At 33.4% G+C, this 26,875-nt stretch overlaps 1 long non-coding RNA gene across 2 annotated transcripts in view; it reads right to left on the bottom strand.

Annotated features, from left to right (window-relative positions):
- LOC140689278 (uncharacterized) overlaps window positions 1–26,875 on the bottom strand; it is a 231,044-nt gene that overhangs the window by 98,439 nt on the left and 105,730 nt on the right. For both annotated transcript variants that reach the window (XR_012064169.1, XR_012064170.1), the window contains exon 2: window positions 5,113–5,200. This is a non-coding gene — a long non-coding RNA (uncharacterized lncRNA). The remainder of the gene's footprint in view (window positions 1–5,112; window positions 5,201–26,875) is intronic.

Below are 26,875 nucleotides of genomic sequence, written 5' to 3' on the forward strand. Positions count from 1 at the left end.
ACATCTTTCAGGGTAACATGGTCACATGTCCATCCAATAAAATCAATTACTTATTTTCTGCTGAATCCTTTGACAGTAAAAATTTGGCATTTTAATGTGTGGCCTGATTCACATGACCCCTCCAAAAATATATATATGTTAGTGATTTTGTACTACCCAGTATAGAGAAACTACAAGACATCATTTTCAATTTTTTTTCATTTCATTTCATTTTACTCATAATATCTAGTGGCCTATGCCTGGCAATTTGTGCAAAATGCATGTATCAGAAATTGGAACATTAGAAAGTTTATGTAATATCAGTCCATCTTAGTCACCACTCTGTGGAACAAAACATATTGCATCCTGTTAACGGCTGCCAAATATTTTGGTAGAGATGGGAACATCGAGTTAAGTAGACGTGTTTTGTGTCTGTAGAAAAAAATTTAGGGAGGTGAAACAATTGTCACAAGGTGTTTATACAAAATGGATAAATGTGAATCATTTAATAAAATGGTACAAATCTAGTTTGTTCTGAATATACTAGCACTTTAAAAGTAAAGTTAAAATAAGAATTGATTTCATCTCTCACAAATAAATGAGACAGAAGAGAAACAGAAGAAATTAAAACAGCATGTATGTTTTAAATCTTGCTTTTGATCTTGTATTAACAATTTAACATGTAAAATACTCTTATTTAAATTCCAAATTTCAAAATGAATTTAAAAATGAGTAAAGAAGAGTTAGAAAGAAGAATTTTAAAGTGTATCTCCTTGTGAGATTTAGTCTCTTTAAAAAAATAGAGAGTTTTACAGTATACAAGTAGCTATTGCATGTAAGAATGAATATACTGGAAACGATCTTTGCAGTTCATGGTCATGTATGAAACATTCATTTATTGATTAATTCAAGTATGCTTCATTGAAAAATCATTGAGTATCTTCTCTGTGCTAGATATACTGTGCTGTTGGAGGTTTAAAAAAAAAGCCATAATCTATTAATATGTATTTGCCTATATGCATACCATATTGATTCACCTTAGTTTGTAAATACACACCCATACACACACACACACACACACACGCATGCATATGCACACACTTTATTTTTTTAATTTACTTGGAGGTCAAGTAAACCTCCTATATGAAGGAAAATATCAGAAGGAAGAGTGAGCTAAGCTTTGGTAGATTTAAAGTGCATTCCAACAATATGCAGTTATTATTGTATATAACATAAGACATTTTATTCTCTGTTCCCTGAATTCCCCTTAATCCCCTGCCACTGAATCCTCTGACACTGACCATTTCTAGTTATGGTACTAATGGTTTTCATCTGCTCCTAAAACTTTCTCATATGCTGTCTTTGACATCAATACTCCTGTCTTCTTAGGCGGAACTCATGTATTTTCAATACTGCCACCCCCTCACTCCCTATAGCTGAAACTCATAGTGGCCTGCCCTTCCAGGCCACAAGAATAAGGTATAAACCACAGACTTATGGCTATAAATCACAAGGATATGCCTTGTCCAGATCATTAGGTAATGTTAATCAAGAAGATATCTGATCCTCTTGGTCACAGTATTGGATTCCAGTTTGGGCATGTTAACCAAGTATGTTCAATGAGTAAACATCAATGTGTTTCATGTAGTCACTGAGAAAGATAAGCTATTTTAAGCCACTGATTCATTAAGTCCTTGAAATGTTTCTTGGGTTGCAAACAGTTGTCATTCTTCCCAGGTGTTGATAACCTCTTAGAGAATAAAGCCAAAGGCAAACAGATCTACAAAAAAGATAAGAGATAAAGCACTGCTACCTTCCCTTGAATTACTGGATGCAAGCATAAAGCTAGTTGTGTTCACATAATCCAATAGTAAAAAATAATTTCCTTGCTGTTTTCTGTTGAAGTATACACAAGTCATTTAAAATCAGTTGATTTTTACTCTGTGAATTTAAAAAACCTAAAACGTTTAAGGTGACCCGTGATCATTTGTCATACAATCCTTGTCATGTAAACTTAGGGGATAAACTAAATAAAAATTAAAATAGGTGAGAAAGCTGATTTGCAACAAAGTAAAAATTATTACTTTGTACTGTTTCTGTAAACAATAGGTCAAAATAAAAATATAGCACAATTAATAATCATATACATAAAACTTAAGGTATTGATTAAAATTAAGGAGCTGTTATTATCATTGTCATCCTAATAATAATAATAATGATAATAATAGACATAAATTCAAATCATTCTAAAAGAAATGTTTTTTAAATGTGAAAAACTTGTGTTGCAAGCCTCCTGGTTTATTAGCATTTGCTTTCAATCTCTTCTTAATATACATATATATGTATACCTACCATAACACACATAAAATTTTACATCAGATTTTTTATGACAATGCAATTCTTCAAAACTAATATTATCTCTTTCATAACAATTATGATTTTTTACCTAATTCACAGTCAGTTTTTGCCTTCTCTTCATTATTCTGTGCCCCAGAAGTTGCTCTTTATAGACTGCATCACTAGGAGCCATTACCCTCTGGCTTCTGATTGAACAAAAAACACCAGCAGAAAAGACTGGAGGACAGGAAGGAAAAGGTACTGGCATGTTTCTTCACTTTGGGCCTTAGTGGTAGACTTGCTGTGTTCCCAATTCCACAATGGTTCCAGCTACGCCTGCATCCAGGCACACTGTTTTTCTACTATCCCTACAATTCTTTAGGCCTAGGAATGAAAGGCTTCTGGCTAAAGCTAGTCTTCAATTTATTCAATATGTTTGGCCTTGTAACCCTTTCCACATTTCTGTAAATAATATCTTTATTAAATTACCTTTATAAATCCAGAAAAAAATGTACCTTTATAATTCTGTTCAGACACTGACTAATGTAACACATTTAGAAGAAAGTTTAATAGTATTACATGTAATAAAACTGGCACTACCAAGGTTAAACAAACCACTTAGATTTCCATAATGTGTCAGATATAGAAACCAGTTTCAATAATTCTACAAATATGAAGTATATGCTTATGATGTTCCAGTATCTGATGAAACCTATTTGAATGAAACATGATCTCTATATTCAGAAGAGAACAGACTGGTGAGAAAATTATTTCCCTCTAGATTGTTACATACTTGAGATAATATTCAGCAATAAGAAAAGTTTTATATCATCATTGTAGTGTGGGCCAGGGAATCCATCCAAGTACGATAGTAAGTCACAGCAAATTTCCTGGAGGAGCTGAAATAATTCAGGTTTAAAATTCTGGGGACATACCTGGATTTGGCTCATGAATCTGCATATCTCACTCTTAAAGCAAACCAGATTTCTAATTTTAATTTCAATCTTTGCCTAGGAAGATACATCATTGAAAAATGACATGTAGATTCAAGTAATAAGAGACTCAAAGTAATGTGTTTTTTTTTTGCAAAGCTGTTCCCTTCATTGTTATTTACATGAGATTTGAAAAGATTTCCAAAGCTCAGCAAAAGAAGAGATAAAATATTATATGACATAAAATTGTTGTTATCAAATAATATTTAATGATAAAGTAAAATAATCATAATATAAAATTAATTTTTTAATGTCCAAAATAGCATTTCAATATATATTCCTTAAACATAAAGGATAAAACAATAAGAAGGTAAACAAATAGCAAAGGATTCTTACTTCCATTCCTCAAGTCATTTAAAATCAGTTGATAGGACAGGAGAGGAAAGTATGCGGACCTTCAAACCAAACTTAAAAATAAAAATAAACCATGGGAAATAAAAGGATGGCTGTTAAAGTAGGAGGATATTTCAGTTCAGAGTGAAGAAGGGTTGGATTCCTCAGTGGGAGAATAGTTTATGGGGGAGTTTTTGTCTCCCTACTAACATACTTAAGAAGGACAAACAGCAACACCAGTCTAGGAATGTAAGATTTTCTAGGGTTTCAACACAGCAATGCTAGGATGGGATGAGAAGCAGATGAAACTGATGTAGACAAATCTCCCACCAGTGAGAGTTCCTTGCTAAACCCTCTGTATATCACAATCTGAAGGATGGACAACTACAATTTTAGTAGAATGTCAGTGCCTAGAGTAGAAATACACACACGTTGGCATATTTGGTGGGAAAGTATCAAATACAGTTAAAGGAAAAGGAAAGATTTGGATTTTGCCCTACAGTGGTGTCTTTTCTTCTCAAATCTTTTCTACCTTTGGGCTTTCTCCATCCTTTTACTTACTCAACAGCAACACTGCCACAAAAAGTCAAAGGGATGGCAAAAAACTCAATTATGATTTTTGGATTTCTGTTTTCCCACCTTATTAGCTAATAACTAAAACTATCAGAAAAAAATAAGTTCATGTACAAAAATAAGCACAGACTGCTCAACATCAGAGACTCTAATACATGTAAGTTATCAAATCCTTAGTGGTAACTTCTACTTTTGTGCTGCTATTAAAAATAGGTAAAATGAAAGCTTCAAACAATAAATAATGTTAGAGTCTATTTTAGATTTCTAAAGTTATTTTACAGAATTACCTCCATCATTGTCATATTTATTTTCTGTCTAAATCAATAAAGTTTCACCTTAGAGTTTAAAAATACCATGATGCCCATATATGCAAATTACATATAAGCAATAAAAATATGTACATTCTACTTGCTTGTATTAATTTTATACGATTAAGGGAATATTAACAAAGTGAGAATATTTATTAGCTGAGCTAAAACCAAAAACACTCTTCCATAATTTCTCAAACTATACCAACATGATTACTTTAAATTCTACATTTTTGAGTAGTAAATACAGTTTAGGGACTCAGAGCATGATTTTTATATGTTTAATCCTTCATTAATAAGTGTTCCTGCAGTACCTGCTCCTCTACCCTGCTAAATGCTTGTTTTGCTTTTTTTTTTTTTTGCCTGAGAATCTCCTTCTCAGCAGTGTTTCAGAATTGACAGTTTTGCTTGTGGTGATAAGAGTTTGAGGCCTCAGGAGCATGTTGAGTAGTACTCCAGGGTTTCCAAAAAACAAACCAAGGCCCCACATCTCTAAAATCAGAAGAACAGCAAGACTCTGACAAACAGTAAGTACTGCAGTGAGGTGAAAAAGAATAAAAGCAGGTAAATTCATCATAATCTATCCTTACCTTTGTAAAAGATTCAGGTTCAGCTATTTTGCATTATAGTTGGCCATTCCATTAATTGCTGGTTTCTCGTTAAATTCTGGGTAACAACCTGTAACGAGAAATGCTGTTTATTAATGAGGTCTAAATACATGTAAAACTTTGCTAACACTGTTTCGAAAGCAGGTTTCTAAATGCCTTGCAATATGACCAACAGTAGGTTTAGGAATAGTTAAATTAGGATGGTGAAAACTAATGAAGGATTAAATGGGCCAGCCATTATCTGTCCCAGCAGCTTGTAGATGTAAGTAATCATGAACACTTTTTTTTCTTTTTTAAGAATCAAGGCTTTTTTTTTTTTAATATGAGATTTTCTATAGAGAATCAAGAGAGGAACTTTTTCTTTTCCACAATGATTAAGTACAATCTAGTTTTCTCAAGCCTCCCTACCTGTGTTTACAGATAGGGTTTCATAATACTATTAACCAGGATGTCACAGCCTCTTTCTTATAATCTCAGATTAAGAACTGCAGTCTCTCAAAATAATCCTTCTAAATATTTCTGGGGCATCTTACATGTGCTCATGAGCATAGCTTCTCCTGTCAGTCATTGCTGCTCTGGAAGGCATGAGCTAAGGGCAGCCTTATCCAGTAAGAATTTCATCTGCTTAACCAGTGGCTTCTGAGTTTCCAAGACATCAAATCTATTTTTCATATGAGTTAATTAATTAATTACTCAAATTGAGATTATTCTTGCTGTTTGGTTATTTTAAAAAAAAGGTGATATGTGCCTCTCTACATGTTATTTATGAAATACTTCTTTTAACTTTCTGTTCTTTCTTTTTTTACTTTCATGCCCCAATCTGTAGAATTTCAGTAGTTTCTATACTAAAAATATATAAAGATTATTCAAAATTTAGGAAACATTAGTAACATCAACCTATAATTAAGAATACATACTCAGAAAGTTGAAACATTTATAAAGATTTTTAAATGCTATATTCATACTGATTTAAAAATCATAAATGATCCTGATTTGAAATATTTTGTCCTGCTTGATTTCACAGTTGATATCTATTTAGTCATAGATCAACCTCCTATTCCTGCTTTACGTCTGTCTCTTCATGGTTGATCTATTTATTTCAACTTTCTTCTTCCACAAATACATGTCATAAGAGCCTCATAGGAATCTAAGGTCCAGTGGAGTGGAACAAGTTACAATCTGGATAACAAACACCATACTGAACTCAATATCTTCTTTCCCCCTCTGTCAAAGCTTTTTCACTAGGTCATACACAGTATACCTGAATCTCCATAAACTTCTCAGCTCTGATGTAAATCATATTCAGTGATCTGCCCCTCCAGTCTGTCTGGCATATCCAAACCTGTCTGATTTTAGCATCATCTGAACTATAGATCTGTTATACCAACCAATTTGACCTTTAGTTTCACATATCAATCAAGTTGATATAGTCCTCTAAAAAGGTGACTAAAAAGTCTATATGAGAGTGGCAGCTTTACACTGATTATATGATCTTCCATTCCAATTAAAGGTTATTAAAATGTGAAACCCAAAAGAGAAGTAATCATGAAAGAATTTATTGGCTCACTCACATGGACTCATTATTATGTTTTTGAGATTCTAGGGAAATAGGTATAAGATATTCTAATCAATAATCAGAGCCACCAGCTTTCAATAGATGTGATTTTCAGGCACTGAATAAATATAATTGTGTATCATTCAATCATACTCCCTTTTTGTATTCACTGGGAATATTATCTTACAGATCAAATCAATCTATAATGGAAAAAATGGGTCATATTTAAAGAGGAAAACAGTCACAAAGTAGGAATGTGTGAGGTTTCGGTGTATGTGGGGAATTTCTTGTTTTAGGATGTATAGATCTGTGTAATAACTGCTCTGGTCCTTTTAAACATCATCTGCTGGAGCCATGCTTCTGTGTTGGGCTGTCTTCCTTATTGTATTATTTTCCTGTACCAAGTTAGATGAAGAGGTAACTATAGGATCACTATCTCAAGGCCTACATAAAACATAGTGATACTGAACACAATAGTTTTCTTAATCCTCCTGTATTTCTAATGAAACAACTGAAACAATGTGCAGAAAGAAGCCTGATACTCAATTCCTTAAAGCTTCCATAATTCAATAAATTCTTTTAACACTACTAGCAACACTGAACAAACTAGAAGAGTAAAAGCCAGGGGATTTTGATTACACCTGTGGCTGAGTCTAGCTACCAAAATGACAGGAAACCACTGCTTCACCCAACAGCTAGAAAACTGCAAGAATTCTCTGTGAAGTTTATAGTCAAAGCTGCTCTGCAGTCCTGCTGTACCCTGCATACCTGTATAACTGTTCCAGAAGAGAAATCTATGCCTCTCATCTGCCTTCTAAATCTCAAGAGCACTGGCAGGAGATGCATTTCTCCTAACATTTTGGCAACACTATATATTTGCTACTTGATTTTTATTCATATTCTCCAAATAGCTCAGGTTACACTGGTCAACCAGAAAAATACTACTTGCTTCAAATTCAGTGTTCTTTCTATATCAATACATGCACCATGGCTTAAACTTCAAAAGATCTCATAAAGTCCTGGAGACCATAGAATACTGTAAGACTGGGCCAGGGAATGGAAACTATAAAAAGGATAAAGCTTAAGCTAAGAGTTTTTCCTTCTAAGATCAGTGCTTTCACTAGCCACTGGATAATCATGTACAATAAGTGATGAACTTTAACACACTTACTCAGGTACTAAGTAATGTAGGACACAAATCGACTGAAAACCTTTTTTCTGTTCCTCCAGGAAAATATATTCATTGAGATCCTCTAAGGTTAGTATTGTTTTAAGTCAGAGATTATGATGTCTCAAATAATCAAGTGGCAGCAGCAATGAAAAGAATAAATATTGCTGATCAGGTGGCCAGGATTGAATAAGAAATTCCAAATGGTTTAATATTCTCATTAGATCATATTTCAAATGAATGTTTCTTCCTCAGTTATTCAAATTGTGCAGAGTAAAACATCTTGATGTAAAACGTGTTCATGCCTTATCAAATTCCATTATGTATTTAATTAAGATATTAATGAGACAACTCTGAAGTTGAATGAGAAATTAACCTACTAGCTTATCACTAATAGACAAATTTTTAGGCCCTCTCTTCACTTTCCTTCACCATGCAGCACCAAGTAAGTTAATTTTCACTTTCTGTTTAAAGCACTTCTAAATTAGCTTTAGAACTCTTCCTGTATGTCTTGTAAGAACCATTTAGAAATGGCTCATTTAACCTTTGCAAAACACAACAGTTTAATTTTAAACATAGTATTTTGCTCTTTCTCAAACTGAGTTTATTTAACATCCTTCATATTTGTTTTATGATCTCTTCTTTATTTAAGTGGTTATCTTCATGATAAAATATAGATGTACATTTATGATACTGGTTCTTAATTATTTCTCTGCCAACAGTTTTCCATTTAAATTGAAAATTAACAATATCATCATTAAATTCAATTCATATGTTTAAAAAACAAATAGTATTCACTAAATAATTAACTAAATAGCTGAACATCAGTAGAAATTAATGTTATAGAATTAAATGTAAACTAAAAGATTTTTCATAAAAGCAAAATTATAGAAATTAGAAACTATAAAACATATATAATGTTCAAGTCAAATTATAACATAAAATTTAAAAATACAGAAATATATACAAAATATTTTTTTGTTTTTAGTGCATGGATATAAATTTAGAAACATGATTTAGAGACAGATTAATAACAGTTTATCTTATTTGAATTTTCTATTAAGTTAAAGGTTTATTGATACATAGGAAAAATACTAAGGGAAGAAAATATTCCTATACTATGTAAAGGGTCTCTAAATTAAAATTATTTTGTATATAATTTATACAACTTTTGTTATATTTATATGCAAGCATTTAATAATTTTGAGGTTATTGAAAGTTATATAGTTTATGATTTTATTTCTAATTGTTGCTAGTATACAGAAATAAAATTGATTTTGTGTATATTGATCTTATATTTCACACTACTAAACTCATTTTTAAAATCTAGTAGGATTTTTATAATTCTATAGGATTTCTATATAATTAATTATGTTATCTGCAAAAAAATAGATTTACTTCTTTCCAATATCGATGTATTTAACTGAACTAACATACATACTGTATTTTATGGTGAATTATGTTGATTGATTTTCAAATAAACTGATGTTGAATTACTGTGATAAACCTCATAGGGTCATAATGTATTATCCTTTTGATAAATTTTTAATGTGATCTACTAAGATTTTGCTCTACAATTGCATCTATGTTTGAAAACTATTGGTCTGAAGTATTTTTTTGTTTTTTTTTTTTACAATATCTTTGTACGGTTGTGCATCAGTGTAGTATCAGTGTAATAATCCACAATTTGTTATCATGTATAATTCTTTTAACACATTGTTAAATTTGGTATCTAATATTTTGTTGAGGATAGTTGTGCTTGAATTTATGAGAAAAATTTTGTACTTTGTTTTGTCAATGGAAATAATAAATAAAAAAACCAATAATAAGACTAGAAAGAGGTTTTGTTTTGTTTTGTTTTGTTTTGTTTTTTGAGCCAATCTGAAGTCTATAGCCAAAGAGACCGCCTCTCAGATATCTCTGAAAAACTGTTCTGGAGAATCATGGTTTTCAGCAGTTTTGTATCTTGTCACAACAAAGAACATCAATCGTAATAGGAGTACATTCCTCTAAAGTTTCAGAAAGACAGATTAGCATGCACACAGCAGGTCAGTTTAGCCTTGGTACCTGGGGAGTCTCACCATTCAAGCAGTACTAAATAGCACTGACATCCCAGGAAGGGAGGCACTTGTCTCTACCTTCAAAATGGATATTCTTTACTTCTGGACAATACACCTTTTTCTTTAGTGGTTAAAGCAGATGTACAATGTATGTTTGATAAACCACAGGACAGGCTATTCTAGGTAACATAAAGTTCACTCTGTCCCAACATTCAGTCTAACCTTTCAATGTTCCATGCACACTTAAGCAGAAAGTATATTCTGCTACTTTGAGATGGAATGCTCTGAAGGCGTCTATAAAGTTTATCCAGACTAATGTTTCATTTATGGCTGATATTTCCTAGTTGACTTTCTGTCTGGATGATCCATCAATTGTTGTAAGTGGGGTATTAAATTTCCCTACTATTACTGTGTTGCTGTCAATTTTTTCCCGTTAGTCCTGTAATAATAGTCTTACATATTTTGGTGCTCCTTTGTTAAGTGCATATATATTGATAAATGTTATGTCTTCTTGATGGATTGTCTCCTTTATCATTGAATAATGTCTGACCTTGTCTCTTGTTACATTTTTTGGCTTGACCTCTATTTTGAATGATATTAATATAGTTACACCCGATTTCTTTTGGCAGCCATTTGCTTAGAGTATCATCTTATATCCCTTCACTTGAAGCATAATCCTTTCTTTACAGCTGAGTCTCCTGGAAACATACTATAGTTGGTTCTTGCTTTTAAATCCATCCAGCCACTCTGCATCTTTTGATTGGTGAATTCACTCCATTTACAGTTAGGGTGATTATAAGCACTTAGCACTGCTATTCTGTCTTTGTTTTCTGGTTGCTCTGTATCTCCAATTTTTTTTATTCCTAGTGTTTCTGCCAGCCATTTTACTTTGGTGGTTTTCTACAATGTTTTTCTCAGATTCCTCTTTCTATACTTCATGTCACTGCTCTAGACTTTCGTGATTACAATGAGATGTGCATAAAACATCTCACTGATAAAATACTCTCTTTTTTCTGCTGAAAGCATATTATCTTCATTTGCCTATACAAGTTCCATCCTTTTCCTCTTCCCTTTTTACCTTTTTGTTGTCATAAATTAGCCCTTTTTATGTTGTAAGTTTATTACCAATAGCTATAAGTATTTTGTACTACACACAAATATTCTTACACTGATTTATCATTTTCATAACATGTGCTTTGAAGATTTTCATTCTTTTGCTTTAGTTTTTCTTTCAGGCCACAAATGGGTTTCTCTGATTAATCCACATTTTTTTTTCATTTGATCTGAAAGCCTAAACTAGACATCTGGTTGTTAGCACTGAACCTAAGGCGAATAAATACAGAACAAAACTGTTTATCCCCTCACGTGGATTGATTCTACCTGGGATCTTGCCCTCTTGTTAGAATTGTATTTCAAACCAAGAAGTCTCTTATGAGGGAGTAATATTCTTATTCAACATATTTGAACTGGTCCTTCCATACTTTCTTATCCACACCACTAAAGCTTTATTAAAAGACATTCATCAGTTAATTAACAACTTAAAGGAACAAAATGGGCTGGAATTATTATTTACAGAAGCATCTAAAATTTTGGGGTGCTTTGCTATAACATTTACATATTGATGTTTAAATCCACTTCAGCTGTGGCTTAGATTTTCCATCATTACTTGGTGCATGTGTGTGTGTTCATATTTTTGCAAGAGAGTGTACCCTTGTCTGAATTTAAAACTTTATGTAGCAATTCATCAAAACAAACAGCTAAAACAGTCTAAAATATTGAATTTATTCTAGGAAGTTTCTTAACCTTATGGCATCGGTGGCTACATGATTTGAGCCCCTGAACTACAAAAGAGAATTATTCAGCCAGCTATGTGGATTACCAGCTAACGAGAATGAAGGAAACATAAAGTCATAGTAACTATCCTGACCCAACTAAGTTCAGGCACTTGCTACTTTTATGTACCAGACACATTTACGTATCAGATGGCACTTTCTGGATTAGCCAGGTTTCTTTAATAACATGTGACAATGACTCATTGTGATTAAGCAAACAATAGAAATTTAGTCATTGACATGACTAGAAGAAAGAAGCAGTTTGGGTGAGAATGACTTAAAACATTAGATCAATATTTCTGGGACTCCCTCTTTTATCGTAGCTTCTCTCCAAGTACTGGTTGTATTATTTCTTACTCACAAATCTGGAATGATGGCTATAGACAATTTATGAACATATCTATACAATATTATGACTAAAGAAAAAAGACTATGCATTTCTCATATTAATTTGAGGAATCTCCAGAGAAATCTATGAGTCACAGTCTTTTGGACTCATCACTGTATCCTGAAAGGAGAAGTTCTCTGGTTGGCCCAGATTGGTCACAAGAATTCTAATTCATTCAGGAAATGTTTTTTATTACTATATGTAACCATAAAATTGGTAAGCCACTGATGGCATTATAAGCCAAACAGCAATTAGTTTTCTTCAGTGTTCTTTTTTGTTCAATTCCTTTGAAAAATGAATCTAGAATTTGCTCTGTGTGCATACATACAAACACAATTTTAGAACAACTGTGTATGTAGTATGTATCTTTGCATAGTCTCCACTTAACAAATATATTTAAGGAAAGAACTTTCCACATTGCGTGTTTTATCATTCTTGAGTATTCTCTACTGGCCCATTTAATATTATAATTGTAATTACAAAATTACTTTTAAATGTTGAACTAGTTATTTTCCATTTACCCATCAGACCCACCTTCTGTCCTTGTCTGCACTGCTTTCCTATCTAAGTTATGACCACCACAAACTGCATCATCAGACTCCCTTACCTCTGGCTGCTGGTTGGATTTAACAGTGGTAGGCTCAGACAGGGATCAAAATTTAGGAAAGAGAACTTCTCCCACGTCTATAATTGTCTCTTTATTAAACTATATTTAATTATGCTTTGAATATTTCCTGCCAAGACTCCTGATTAATACATATTTTTTAGGACAATTAAAAACATTTTAATCTGGGGGGTTACACTCTCTTTGGCTAGAAGTAGATACGGAAATTTTCTTAAAATGCCACCATGTTTGGATCAGGATAAAACTTTGAATTCTGATGAAGTAGAAGTACTTTCAGTGAGATGCACTTTAAGATTCATCCTAGTATTGATTAAGACGTAGAATTGAATATTCTATTCAAAATACCTATTCTGAATATTAAATAGATTTATTTTTGAATTGGATGTACATTGCAATTAAAGAACAGGATTTAAGTAGAATGGAACTGAAAATTGTATAGTCAGCTATCAGAATAGTATTAATGATAACATTAGCCTGATAAATTGGTATTTATACTCTTCCTCCCTACTTAGCTTTTGGATCTAATGCCCTGGAATGAGAAAATTAATTTGATGAAGAACAAATATTAGTGTATACAGAAACAGAATTTTCTCATTTCTCTTTCTTCATGTAGCATTTAAAGTAAACAAAAAATGGAGATGATTTTGTCAGTTGAATCCCAAGAGACTTAGCTATAACCCATAACATAAAGAGTAAAAAAAATACAATAACCAATTTGAGGAAATACACATTAAATAATCATTAATATATTAAGAAATTGCTGTCTCTACAAAATTTTAACTTAAAATGATTTAGTTATATTAAGATGTACTGTAATCTTGAATCTCAAATGCTTTGCAAATAATTTAAATGTTTTACTCATTATGAAAATATGTATAGAGGTAATAAGGTTTGATTACATTGAATTTCATATTTACAAACAGAATGCCTATTTATTTCTATATCTAAAAAACAAGGTTTAAAAATTCTCTGGCCTAGTACCTTATTATGAAGTTTAAAATATACTTCAGATATAAATGAAAAGAACTCGTAAATAACACACAGTGGATTAAGTTCACTAAACACACAGATATTTGGTTTCCTAAGGGTAAATAAAGTGTTATTCAAGGATGTGGAAATTTTTATTTTATTATTTTTTTTCATTTTAGAAAGGGCTTCATGATACATAAAAGTTATACCTGATAAAAATTACATAACTCTCAACACATAAGACACAATAGAAGTTCTACTGAATTGAATTTTAAAATCCTATGAAGTTGGTTTATGCAAATAATGCAATTACATGTGGTTTTTATTCTTCTACTCGCTTGATGTGGTTTAAATCACATACATGAATTTGTTCCACTTTGCCAAATCAAAATCTCCCTAGAGCAGCATGCTACAAGAGAAGGAGCTTCGCAATGAGAGTCAGAAATCATTGAGTAATGGGGACACTGGTGCAATTTTAAGCTTGCCAGGCAGACCTCATCATTAGAGTTTTTCAGGCCGCAAAGGAGCCAAGACTGATAAGAACTGATCTAGGATTGGAAGTTGACAAAGATTACTCCAGGGGTGAAGACTCAAGGACTTAGATCAAGTTAACTTTCAACTTCCAAAGCAGCATGTTATTACTGAAAACTATAAAAATGTATATAAAATTCCAAATGAGTGGATATATTTCCCTATGCCTCACATTCTCTCTAACATCACTTTAGACTTCCTTGAAGATCTGTACAGATTTTGATAAGAAAATTTTATTCTAAGAATCCAAGTAATGGATTCATTGTATTTTGTACTCAATTAAAAAATGGGCAGAAGACCTAAACAGACATTTTTCCAAAGAAGATATACAGATGGACAACAGGCACATGCATGAAAAGATGCCCAACACTGTTAATTATCAGAGAAATGTGAGTCAAAACCACAATGAGCTATCACCTAAAACCTGTCAGAATAGCTATCATCAAAAAGTGTTCAAATAATAAATGTTGGCAAAGACGTAGAGAAAAGGGAACCCTAATACACTGTTGGTGAGAATGTAAATCGGTGCAGTCACTATGGAAAATTTTATGGAAGTTCCTTAAAAAACTAGAATTAGAACTATCATGTGATCCAGTAACTCCACTGCTGGGTATTCACCTGAAGAAAATGAAAACGCTAATTCAAAAAGATACACACATCAAGGTTCATAGCAGCATTATTTACAATAGCTAAGATATGAAAGCAACCTAAATGTCCATCAACAGATGAATGAATAAAGAAGATATCATGTATGTATGTGAATATATTTATTTTATATATATATATATATATATATATATATATATATATATGTATAAATCACACACATATACACACACATACAGAATGGAATAACATCATGGATGAACCTAGAGAGTATTACTGTTAGTGAAATAAGCAGACGGAGAAAGACAAATAGTCTGTTGTCACTTATATGTAGAATCTAAAAACAAATGAATGAATATAACAAAGCAGAAACAGATTCATGGATATAGAGAACAAACTAGTGGTTATCAGTGGGGAGAGAGAAGAGGGAGGGGCATAACAGGGATAGGTGATTAAGAGGTACAAACTACTATTTATAAAATAAACTACAAGGATATAGTGTACAGCACAGGGAATATAGCCAATATTTTATAATAACTTTAAGTGGGATGTAACTATAAAAATACTGAATCACCATGTTTTATACCTGAAATTAATATTATAAATCATATATACTTCAATAAAAAAAAAAAGAGCACACAGGGGAGTTTGAAATCTTTACAGAGGAAAATGAATTCAGATGCATTCTGATTGGAGGCTGATGGCATGGGAAATTCCAGGGCAAGCTAAATAGGTAGAACATTCTGTGTGATTGGTTGGGGAGCATGTTTGGCTTTCCCTGGTTGGTCTTTCTCTGGTTGGTCTTTCTCTGATTGGTCTTACTGGTTGGTCAGTAACTAAGGGAAGCTGGAAGTTACTGACCAACCCATGGCCCTTTTTGGCTCACTGCTGCAATGGTAGTGGTTTAGCTTCCAGGCTATTTACTACAGAGGTTGTAGGTCAAAATTCTATGTTTATATATGACCTGGCCATTGTATACTTGTATGCTTAGTCTCTCAGTTCCCTCTTTTGTTCATTCTCTCAATTGTGAGAAGCTAACCATTCAGTGGAGCCTAGAGATCCAGATCATTACTGCTCAGGGATTGTTCAATCATCTCCATAGTCAACTGTGTTACAAGATCTTCTTGATCTTGTTGTCGTATCACAGTGGCAATCATCTGACCAGGGAACAGCTGCACAAAAACATATAAAATTCTGGATAGACTGCAATAGGCCAACATTATGATTAAAAGAACAATTAATAGTCACTGTAAAATGCTTCAGAACCAGGACTCCCAATTGTGCAACCTATGCCAAACAAACAAATTCCATCAGCCATGAGGATAAACCTTAAAGATCCAAATAGCTTTTACTTTAAGTTGATGTAAAGCCTGTTTCACCTTGCCTCTTTCATTAATCCAATCATAGAAAAGTAGTAGTAATGGCATAGATGTCATCATGACTAGCTAACAGAAATCTAGAGCATTGCGATTTTCCTTCACTATTTGTGCTGATGAATTGAGACTGATCTGTATTCCATCTATGGCAGAGGTGGTATCATTAACTTCTATCGGAGGTAGTGATAGGTTTCTTGGAGTCTTTTCTGTATAATTAGTATGATTACCACTTATGGGAACAATATTCTGATTTTTTTTCATGTAAACAATGAGTCAGTAATTTAGGTAGTTTTCCTGAATAATCAAGAGTAGTCTCATTTTGGATTCATTACTGAGACAGAAATTCCATGCTTTTTTATTTACATTATTAGAATTGCTGTGTGCAAACCTCATAAAGTGCATGAGGTATTAGTCTGAGGCAAACAGGACCAGGTGTCCTGACCACAAAGGAAATATTTAACCAGTAGGGGTACATGGAGATCCAGGAAAAAAGTGTTGCTCACAGCATGAGATCTGAACCATGGCCAGGCATTAACTAGGTTACATATTCAGGTTGCTATTTATCTTTTCCAAGTGGCAAGTATTTGGCCTATTGCCCAACAAAGGCTGTTGAATTCAAGCTACAACCTTTACAGTAGCTAAGAAGTGGTTTCATTTTGTGTATCTTAGCTGGGGCATACTGATTTTTTTATCATGTGATCAAGACACACACTTTATGAGATCCCTTATAAAAGAACTCTGTAAGGTGTTACCTCTTATTACACTGTCTTAACACCGCCAATCTTCCAGAAGAGCTGAAAGGACCAACGACATTCTTAAACTAAATTTATGAAAACTTTCAGAACCATTGAGTTCCCTTCATCAAGGGTACCCCTACTAGCATTCTTAAGGCATTCTGGTCTACTCCCTCAGGGACACATCAGTTATCTCCCTAAGAACTGGTAATAGGAAGACCCACGTGTTTAAGAATTTCACTTTCAATACCAGAACTGCTCCAGACCATTTTGAAAATAGACACATAATAGTTAAAATATATTCCAGACTCGGGGAGGGTGGAAGCTATATGGAATTCAACTGAAGATGTCCAAGGAGCCATGATGTTTTGAGTCCTGGCTATGTTCCATCGTTACAGTTTTTCTGGGATTACATTGTTGATAAGTGACGTATGATCCCCAAAAAACCTCAGCTGTTTTTTCAGTTTACCCACAAATGTGGATTTAAAGCAATAACCAGTTGTCCATACCATGATGAGTTGCTCAGTGGAGATATTTAGCTAATACTCCTTTGAAATCATCTGGTGCCACCAAGCAGCTGTCTTCAGAGTGCCAGAGTATACCTGAGTAAAGGGTACGGTCAGATCTTCGCCATATTTTCTTTTCAAAATCATGGACTAAACGTTGTTTTACGAATATCAGGTGTTAGGGCTTCAACATACAGATTTTGGGGCATAATTCAGCACACAGTACTTTCTACATTTGTAATGAATTCACCTTGGGTGTTTAAGGGTAAAGCAGAATATTCGGTACTTTTTTCCTTCCTTAGAGCCCCCTCATTGATCTGAACTGAAGGACTTTTCTTTGTGCCTTTGTTTTTATTCGTAAGATTAAACAGTCTTTTTTCCAGTGCCCCTTCTGTTTATAATACCTATAAGGTCCTTGACAATAGGTTGGCTCGGCAGTGGGCCACCTTAGTTGTTTAATCTGCAGAGCCAAAAGTTTAAGTTCTGCTTAATTTTTATTCCAATACCCTTTTAAAACATTCTAAATGCCAGGTGATTTAGTTCAAGTAAATGAACTATTTCCCGTTTTAATTTCTGTTTGCCAATTAGGTCTCTAATTTCAGCTTTAACTCCATTGACAAAATTAGGTGAAAGGGCTCCTGACACATCAGCATCTCTTTTAACTTCCAAATGTTGTCGGAAGAATTCTAGTCTATTCCTGAAAATCTCCTACAGTCTGATTTTTTTACTCTGTTTGCATGGTTATATTATGATGCAATCAATTTTATTCAAAATGTTTTGGGTATTATTTTAAGGAGAATTTGCTCAACTTTTTGAGCTTTTTTTTTCTTTTTTTTGTTTTTAATGATCAGAGTTATTGTAAAACAGGGTGGGTCCCTTTCTAGGCTAGTCCAATCAACTTTTGCCTTTCAGGATTTAGCATCTGAGGCTCTGACCAACATGTGTACAACCTGATACAGAGCAGTGTGATGGTTGATTTTACATGTTAACTTGACTAGGCTAAAGGATGCCTAGATAGCTGATAAAACATTATTTCTAGGTGTGTCTGTAATGGTGTTTGACGAAGAGATTAGCATTTGAGTTCGTAGACTGGGTAATGTGATCTCCCTCACCAATGTGAGTGGGCATCATCCAATTTGTTAAGGGCCCAGACAGAATAAAATAATGAAGGAAGATGAATTAATTTGCTCTGCCTCAACTCAGATATCCATCTTATCCTGCACTCAGACATCAGTGCTTATAGTTTTCTGACTTTTGGGCTTGGACTGAGACTTGCACCTTTGACTGCCCTCCATTCTCAGGGCTTTCAACTCAGGACTTATACCATTGTCTCCTCTGGTTCTTAGGCCCTCAGAATTAAACTGAATTATACCAAAAACTTTCCTGAGCCAATTTCTATTATAAATCTATCTATCTATCTATCTATCTATCTATCTATCTATCTATCTATCTGCCTATCTATCACTCTCTCTAGGGTTTTAAGAGAATTATTGGGAAAAGGTAGGAGGTTTGTGCATAAAAAAGAGGAGAGAATATCAATAGAGATGTAACAGGAGAAAGATCAGAAAGATAAAGGGGCAGCGAGAGAGCTGGACACAGGCAGACAACTGGAGGACACATAACAATTTTGTTTAATTAAAATCTTCTTCCAAGTGGCTACTAAAGACCAAATCATAATTGCTGAAGTTATGCCATTTTAGAAAGATAGGCACAGAATTAAGACTGTAATGAGAGCACAGATGAGAAGCAGTTTCTCCTCGAAGGTAGAATTTAATTTACATAACTTCAAAAGACTGGCAACAGTGGGCATAAATGTAATATTGTGTACCTCATGTCTTGCCCCACTTTCCCGGCCCACAACCTGAAGGTGGTCATCTCTAAATGTACACCTAAAAAGCTGCACTCCTCTAGCAGGTAGAAAATTCTGACCTCTTTCTGGATCACTGTGAAGTTCTCAGGACAGAAATAATAATCAAGAGAGGAGAATTTTGTCTGGTTTTATTGATAACCAATAGCAAAGTTTGTCTAAATAGACAGAGATCCAGTGAGAACTGCAAACTTACTGGTCTGGGAGGCTGGCTTAAACAACGGGTTTATAAGGCCTATGCCTATATTCTACTCTTGATTCTCCTTTTATGAGAAGCGTGCATATTTTGCTTTCTCTAGTTGGTCTTAGGTTGGAAGTAGGGGCAAAAGTTAGGGAAACGGGCAGTTATTGACCAACTACTGGCGATTTTGAGCTGACACCTGCAGAAGTGGTGTTTAGCTGCTTGGGCTGGTTGCTGTAGAGGTCAGCGTTCTATTTTTATCTGGTCTGGCCTCTGTTAGTTTCTGTATTCAGCCTCTCAAGACCATGGTGGATGACTAAAGTGCACATTGTGACTATTTTGTTGTTGTTGAATAGTTTTGTTCATAATTGACTATGAGAAACAAAATATACAATGGAACAATTATCCTTCCAATCTCTATACAATACACTAACTTTCAAAGAAGCTGAAACCCGGTGACATATTTCCCAATATTTTGTGGAAATATCTGGTTCCTCATTGTCAAGGCATGTATTAGAGGGATAAGTGTTTTCCTGAGAGTAGGGGAGGCCTTGAAAACAAGGTCTCTTAAAATATCATGTGAGTTGGTATTTTGAGGGTATTTTGCAGTACAGCATAGAAGGTAAAATTTAACATCTGCTAAAAGTAAGCTGAGGGAGCAATAACAGAATGCCTATATAGGGTGCCTTAAAAAGTTGTAGGACCATATAGGGCAAGTTCCTGGATGGGAATGGGGGAGTACTAAGAAAAAAATGTTGATAGAGTGGTGAGTAAGGGTTTTGATATGTAGGAGAGAATGTGATTTGTATGGGAAAATGGGAGTGCTTAGATGCAAAACGACATAAAATCCAACTTTTAAATTAGAGGATTAAGAAAACTGTTTTCTGAGTGCTGTCTCCAGAAGAGACAAACATGGCCCCTGAGCACTAGAGGATATATTAATTTAAAAATGCTCCACGAGTCAATTTAAAACAATGATTGTACTGAGCAGAAAAAACAAACTTCAAACTTGATAATGGTTCAAACAGTAATGGACATTCTTATTGCTGATTTTGTTAATACTTTAATCTTACTAGTTTCTTTAAATGTTTTTCAGTTTCCTCTGTACCAAAATTCTTTGAATCATTTTGAAGAAGGTTAAGTATTTTCTGTCTGCATTAATATCACCCTTTGCAAGAACACAGTCTCTTTTCTTTAGCTTTCTGTTTAAATTCCATTACAAGAAATCCATTTAACTTGATCTCACATAAATATTATCATAATACTTTTAATGTGTTTTTCATATTACTGCTTTTAGTTAATTGTTCAATTTACAGCACTCTAAATGTTTTTAAGTTTTAAATGGTACTCTTTGGTGCATCAGGAAAACAATTTAGCATTTCCAAAAGTAATTTTGTATGCAAGATGCCTCAGATTCAAATAGAACAAATAGTTTAAATAATTATGATACCAATTTTAAAGTTCATTTACATAGTGAATCATAAAATCCATTTTATTAATTGGCAAATAGCTCCTAAGTGCAAAGATATATTGAGTCAATGGGAAAATGTATTATTTTATATTAAAGTGTCACTTTTACTTGATGTGAAATATAGCTGATCCTGGACTCTAGAGGGCAGCATCAAGTGTACACTGAAGAATAGTAGAACATGTTTGGCCCACACACGAGAGTTTCTACTTGTGCCCTGCCATTGCTGAGGTTTACTGTCCACTGTCATATTTGACTCTTCAGGATTAGATTTCTGATCTTATTATTGCTAAATCATGTTTTAGAAGAAGATAGCATTGTGAGACAGAATATATTTACAAATAATGTAATCATACATGTGACAAATCAGTTCTATTTAAAAAGTGTGCAGTAATTACCAAAATGCCTGCTAATACTTTACATGGTAAGTCAAGAAACACTGTATTTAAAGTACATGTAAATAACAGATTGAAAAAAAAAAGATGATGATTTCCCAGGCTGGTCTAGAGACCCAACACAGAAGAATATGACTGCTTTAAGAGATATTTGAACTCATGTTAATACACCACATATACAAAGTTATTTCAGAGCTTTACTACATTAAATAGGAAAGATTGATTAGAGAATGTCTCAGCAGCGTTTAGATATCAATAATTGTGTTAAATGAATCATGTAAATTAAAACAAAGCTACTATTTGACATGGGGTGGGGAAATTAGAAAATAGATCAATTGGACTTTAGGAGTCAAAAAGTTCTTTTACAGCCTGTTTTAGAATTTGCACCAAACATATTTTCAAGTGTCTTGCTCTATAGAAACTGGTTAAATGATGGCTCATCATAGAAGTGGAAGATATCAGGAATGATTTAGTGGCTGAGAAGAAAGCCTTTGAAATTACACCATGTGAGGACACCATTATCTTTCCTACTTAATATTAGATAAGTTATTTTGAGGAGTTTAAAAGTCTTTGAAGCCTCAGTTCCTATCTGCAAATAGAAGATAATAATATACACATCAGAGAGGTGAAATATTAGGTAAAGTTTTATATATTATAAAACTTTTTATAAAAGTTTTTATATTATAAAACTATATATTATGTAGTATTCCTGAATATAATTTCTCTTCCCTAACTTTCTAAGTCTAAATTCCATTAATGGAAATATATTTAACATTAATTCATATCTATATATTAGTTCTTAACAAAAGTACCTCATACTGTTTAAAAATAGAAATTTATTATTTCACAGTTCTGGAGGCTGGAAGTCTGTAATCAAGGTACCAGCAGGGTTGGTTCCTCGTGAGACCTGTGAGGGAGAATCTCTCCTAAATGTCTCTTGCAGTTTCTAGAAGCCTCAGGCATTCTTTGGCTTTCCCATGGTGTTCTCAATGTGTCTTCACATCTGCTTCTCTCTGTCCGTGTCTGTCTCTGTGTTCAAATTTCCCCTTCAGTGACACTAGTCATGTCTGATATGACTCACCCTAATGACCTCATCTTAATGTAGTCATCTGGAAAAATTCTATTTTGAAATTAGCTCATATTTATGGGAATTGATGACTGGGATATGTTTTGGGGGGCACAACTCAACTCATAACACTCCAGATAAGTTATTAGCATTTTTGCAATTACACTCATCCTAAGTGTATAAGAATGTGTTATATTTACATTTTCCAAAAATGTTTCTTACTCTATGTATGTATTTAAATATATCTGATGCAAAAATGATGTAAATATCTTTATATAGGTATATTTAGGTAAAAAGAAAAAAACAAGTAGACATATGTAGTAATATATACAGTTTAATTACTTGTTTGTTTTAGTATTTAAATAAAGGTTTTTAATTATTGTGTAGCATTGTTTTAAGAAAGGCCAACTTCAGAGGGGTATTATATATTACTTAATAGTCCGTTACTACAACACAGGCTCACATTTTATCCCCTATACTTGCCTATCATAGCTGGTAACTCAAAAACTAATGCCTGACGTTCACTTCAAGTTATAAAGTTCATGTTACTTTAGTTGCAATAACCATAAGGAAAAATAAAGTTAGTTAGGTCAAAGGTTGCAATAAGATTCAGGGGACCCTGGCATTATAGAAAGCAAAGACTTGGAAGAGACACCAGAGACCATAAATAAAATAACCTATACAGTTAGGTGGCTATCTTTCTTAAGATAATTTTTTTTCTTCAGTTTTGAGAAAGAACAAAGGCCCCAAGTAATTCAATTTTATCAGTGTTTTGATCACAGATAACTGCAAAATGAAAGGAGACGTAGAATTCAGTGAGAAGGAAGTCATACACCTCCAGTGCAGCTTAGGGAATATCTATGAAAGTCACACAAATAAACTACATCTTCTTTTTTAGGAAAGAGGAAAAATACCCTTTATCTAAAAATATATACTTCACATATAGAGTATTAAAAGAATAATTTAGAAAACTAAATTATCTAAGATGTACATTTTTATAAAGAACCTATATGAATAAAAATGAAAAAGTTTTATAGTTCTTTTTAAAATTCTAGAGAGTTGTTACTTGTGTGTGTTGTTATTTTTATATTAGAGAATTTTGAATTTTAAAAATCTCTAATGTCTACTAGTCAGCAGAAACATTCTATAGATGTCAATCCCTTCCACACAACCTCATCTTCAAAATACTTTACATATCTCAAATATCTTTTTTACATAGCCTCACATAGTAAGGTTAGAAATACCCATATTTTGAAAAACAAAATAGGTAAGACTGTAGGGTAGAATGTGGCAGTGTAACTTTAGCGATAGAGATGTGCCCAAGCCACGAGGAGTGGATGGCATAGCTGCATGTATTGGTGTTTGAGGTTAACTGAAGATTCAGAACACTGAAACTTACTGCAAAAAAAGTTTGTTTTACTAAAGACCTTATTTCGTCAGAGCAGTTTTAAGTTCACAGCAAAATTGAAATTAACGTACAGAGATTTCCTATATAGACCCTGCCCCGATATGTACATAGATAGCCTCAACCATTACCCGTATCCCCCATCACGGTGGTCCATTTGTTACATTTCATGAGCCTACATTGACATACCATAATTGCCCCAAGTCCACAATTTTTTTGCTTGTTTGTTTTGTTTTGTTTTAATGGAGGTACTGGGGATTGAACCCAGGACCTCCCGCATGCTAAGCATGTGATCTACCACTGAGCTCACCCACCTCCCTACCAGAGTCCACACTTTACATTACCATTCATGCCTGGGGGTGTACATTAGACAAATTAATAATTACGTGTAACTATCACTATAGTATTATAGAGGGTATATTCACTATCCTAAAAATTCTTCCTGTCTATTCATCCTTCCCTCCTCAACCTGTGCAACTGTTAGTTTTTTTTAAATTATCGCCATAGTTTTGTTTTTTCCAGAATGCCATATACAGTTGGCTCTCCATATCTACGGGTTCTGCATCTGTGGATTAACCAACTGCAGACTGAAAATGTTTGGGGGGAAAAAAATTTCAGAAAGTTCCAAAAAGCAAAACATGAATTTGCTACACAATGGAAGCTATTTACATAGTACTTACAACTATTTACATAGGATTTACATTGTGTTCATCATTATTTACATAGCATTTACATTGTATTAGGTATTATAAGTAATCTAGAGATAATTTAAAGTATGGGGGTTATGCATAGTTTATATGCAAATACTACAACATATTTTTAAAGGGACCTGGGCATTTGCAGATTTTGGTATCTGATGGGGGTCCTGGAACCAATCTCCCTCATATACCAACAAATGACTGCAGTTGGAATCATACAGTATGTAGCCCTTTCAGATTGGCTTATTTCATTTATTAATACTCAATTAAAGTTCCTCCATGTCTTTTCATTGTTTGATAGCTCTTTTTGTTTGTTTGTTTTTAGCACAAAATAATATTCCATTGTCTGGATGTACCAGTTTATTGACTTACCTACTGAAGGACATCATGGTTGCTTCCAAGTTTTGGCGTTTATGAATAGAGCTAATATAAACATCTATGTGCAGATTGTTGTGTGAATATAAGTTTTCATTCTTCCAGTAAATATCAAGGAGCACAATTATGAGATTGTGTGGTTTGGGTATGTTTAGTTTTGTAAGAAACAGCCAAAGTGTCTCCACCAGCAATGAATAAGAGTTCTTGATGCTCCCACACCCTCACTAGCATTTGGTATTTTCAGGGTTCCAGAATTTGGACATTCTACTAAGTAGTACTGGTAGACCTCATTGTTGTTTTAGTTTGCATTTTTCTGATAACATATGTGGACCATCTTTTCATATGCTTATTTGCTATCAGTGCATCTGCTTTGGTGAAGTATCTCTTGAAGTTTTTGGCCCATTTTTTAAGCAGATTTTTGTTTATTGTTGAGTTTTCAGAGTTCTTTGTGTATTTTATGTAACAGTCCTTTAACAGTTGTGTCTTTTTGCAACTATTTTCTCCCAGTTTATGGCTTGTCTTCTCATTCTCTTGACATTGACATTCAGAGAGCACAGATTTTTTTTTTCTTTAACGAAATCCAATTATTTCATTCTTTGAGTGTCCCTTTGCTGTCACCTCTAAAAAGCCATCACCATACCCAAGGTCACAAGGTATTTCTCCAATGTTTTCTTCTTGCATTTTTATAGTATGCATTTTACATTTAGATCTGTAATCCATTTTGAGTTAATTTTTGTGAAAGATGTAAGGTCTGTGTCTAGATGATTATTTTTTCAATGTGCACATTCAATGTTCCAGCATCAACTGTTGAAGAGATCAGCTTTACTCCATTTTATTATCTTTGCTCCTATACCAAGCATCAGTTGATTATATTTATGTGAGTCTATTCCTGGGCTGTCTATTCTGTTCCATTGATCTACTTGTCTTTTCTTTGACCAATATCACAGTGTCTTTACACTGTGATCATTATAGCTATACAGTAAGGCTTGAAGCCAAATAGTGTGAGTCCTCCAACTTTGATCTTCTTCAATATTGTGCAGGGTCTTCTGGGTCTTTTCCCTCTCCATATAAACTTTAGGATCAGTCTGTTGATAACTAAAAAAAACTTGCTACGATTTTGATTTGGATTGCATCAAATCTATAGATCAAGTTGGGAAGAACTGATATCTTGACGATACTGAGTATTCCTAACCATGAACATGGAAAATATCTCCATTTATTTAGTTTTTCTTTGATTTTGTTCATCAGAGATTTGTAGTTTTCTTCATATATACTTTGTTCGTATTTTGTTAGATTTATACCTAAGTATTTCTCTCTTTTTTGTGTTGCAAATTAAGTGGTATTGTGTTTTTAATTTCATATTCCATTTGTTCATGCTGTTTTATAGGCAAGCAGTTGATTTTTATATGTTAACTTTACATCTTACAATCTTGCAATAATTGTTTATTAGTCTCAGGATTTATTTTGTTGTTGCTGTTGAAGCTTTCAGATTCTCTACAGAGACAATCATATCAACTGCCAACAAAGACAGTTTTATTTCTTCCTTCCCAATCTCTATACTTTTTATTTCCTTTTTTAAATTGCATTTGTTAGGACTTCTAGGACAATAGTGAAAAGAAGCGATGAGAGGGGATATCCTTGCCTTGTTCTTTATCTTAGTGGAAAAGTTTATTCTGTCTCTCAGAATTTTCCACACAATAAATGGTTGCTGTTTCTCCTACAATTTAAAGTTCTCTGCACTCCACGAGCACATGAGGAAAGAAAGCATGGAGAATCCCCACCTATACCATTTAAAGATGGGAATGCAAGAGGAAGAAAGAATTTTCAACCAAAGTAACTGCAAGTACAAAGCCCTGAAACAGAAATATGTCTTTTTTTTTTTTTTGAGGAAAGTCATGTATTTAGGGAATAATTTCTTTGTAAATAAATTTGACTAAATA

The sequence above is a fragment of the Vicugna pacos genome, chromosome 25, assembly GCF_048564905.1.
Source record: "Vicugna pacos chromosome 25, VicPac4, whole genome shotgun sequence".
In the NCBI taxonomy this organism is placed as follows: domain Eukaryota; kingdom Metazoa; phylum Chordata; class Mammalia; order Artiodactyla; family Camelidae; genus Vicugna; species Vicugna pacos.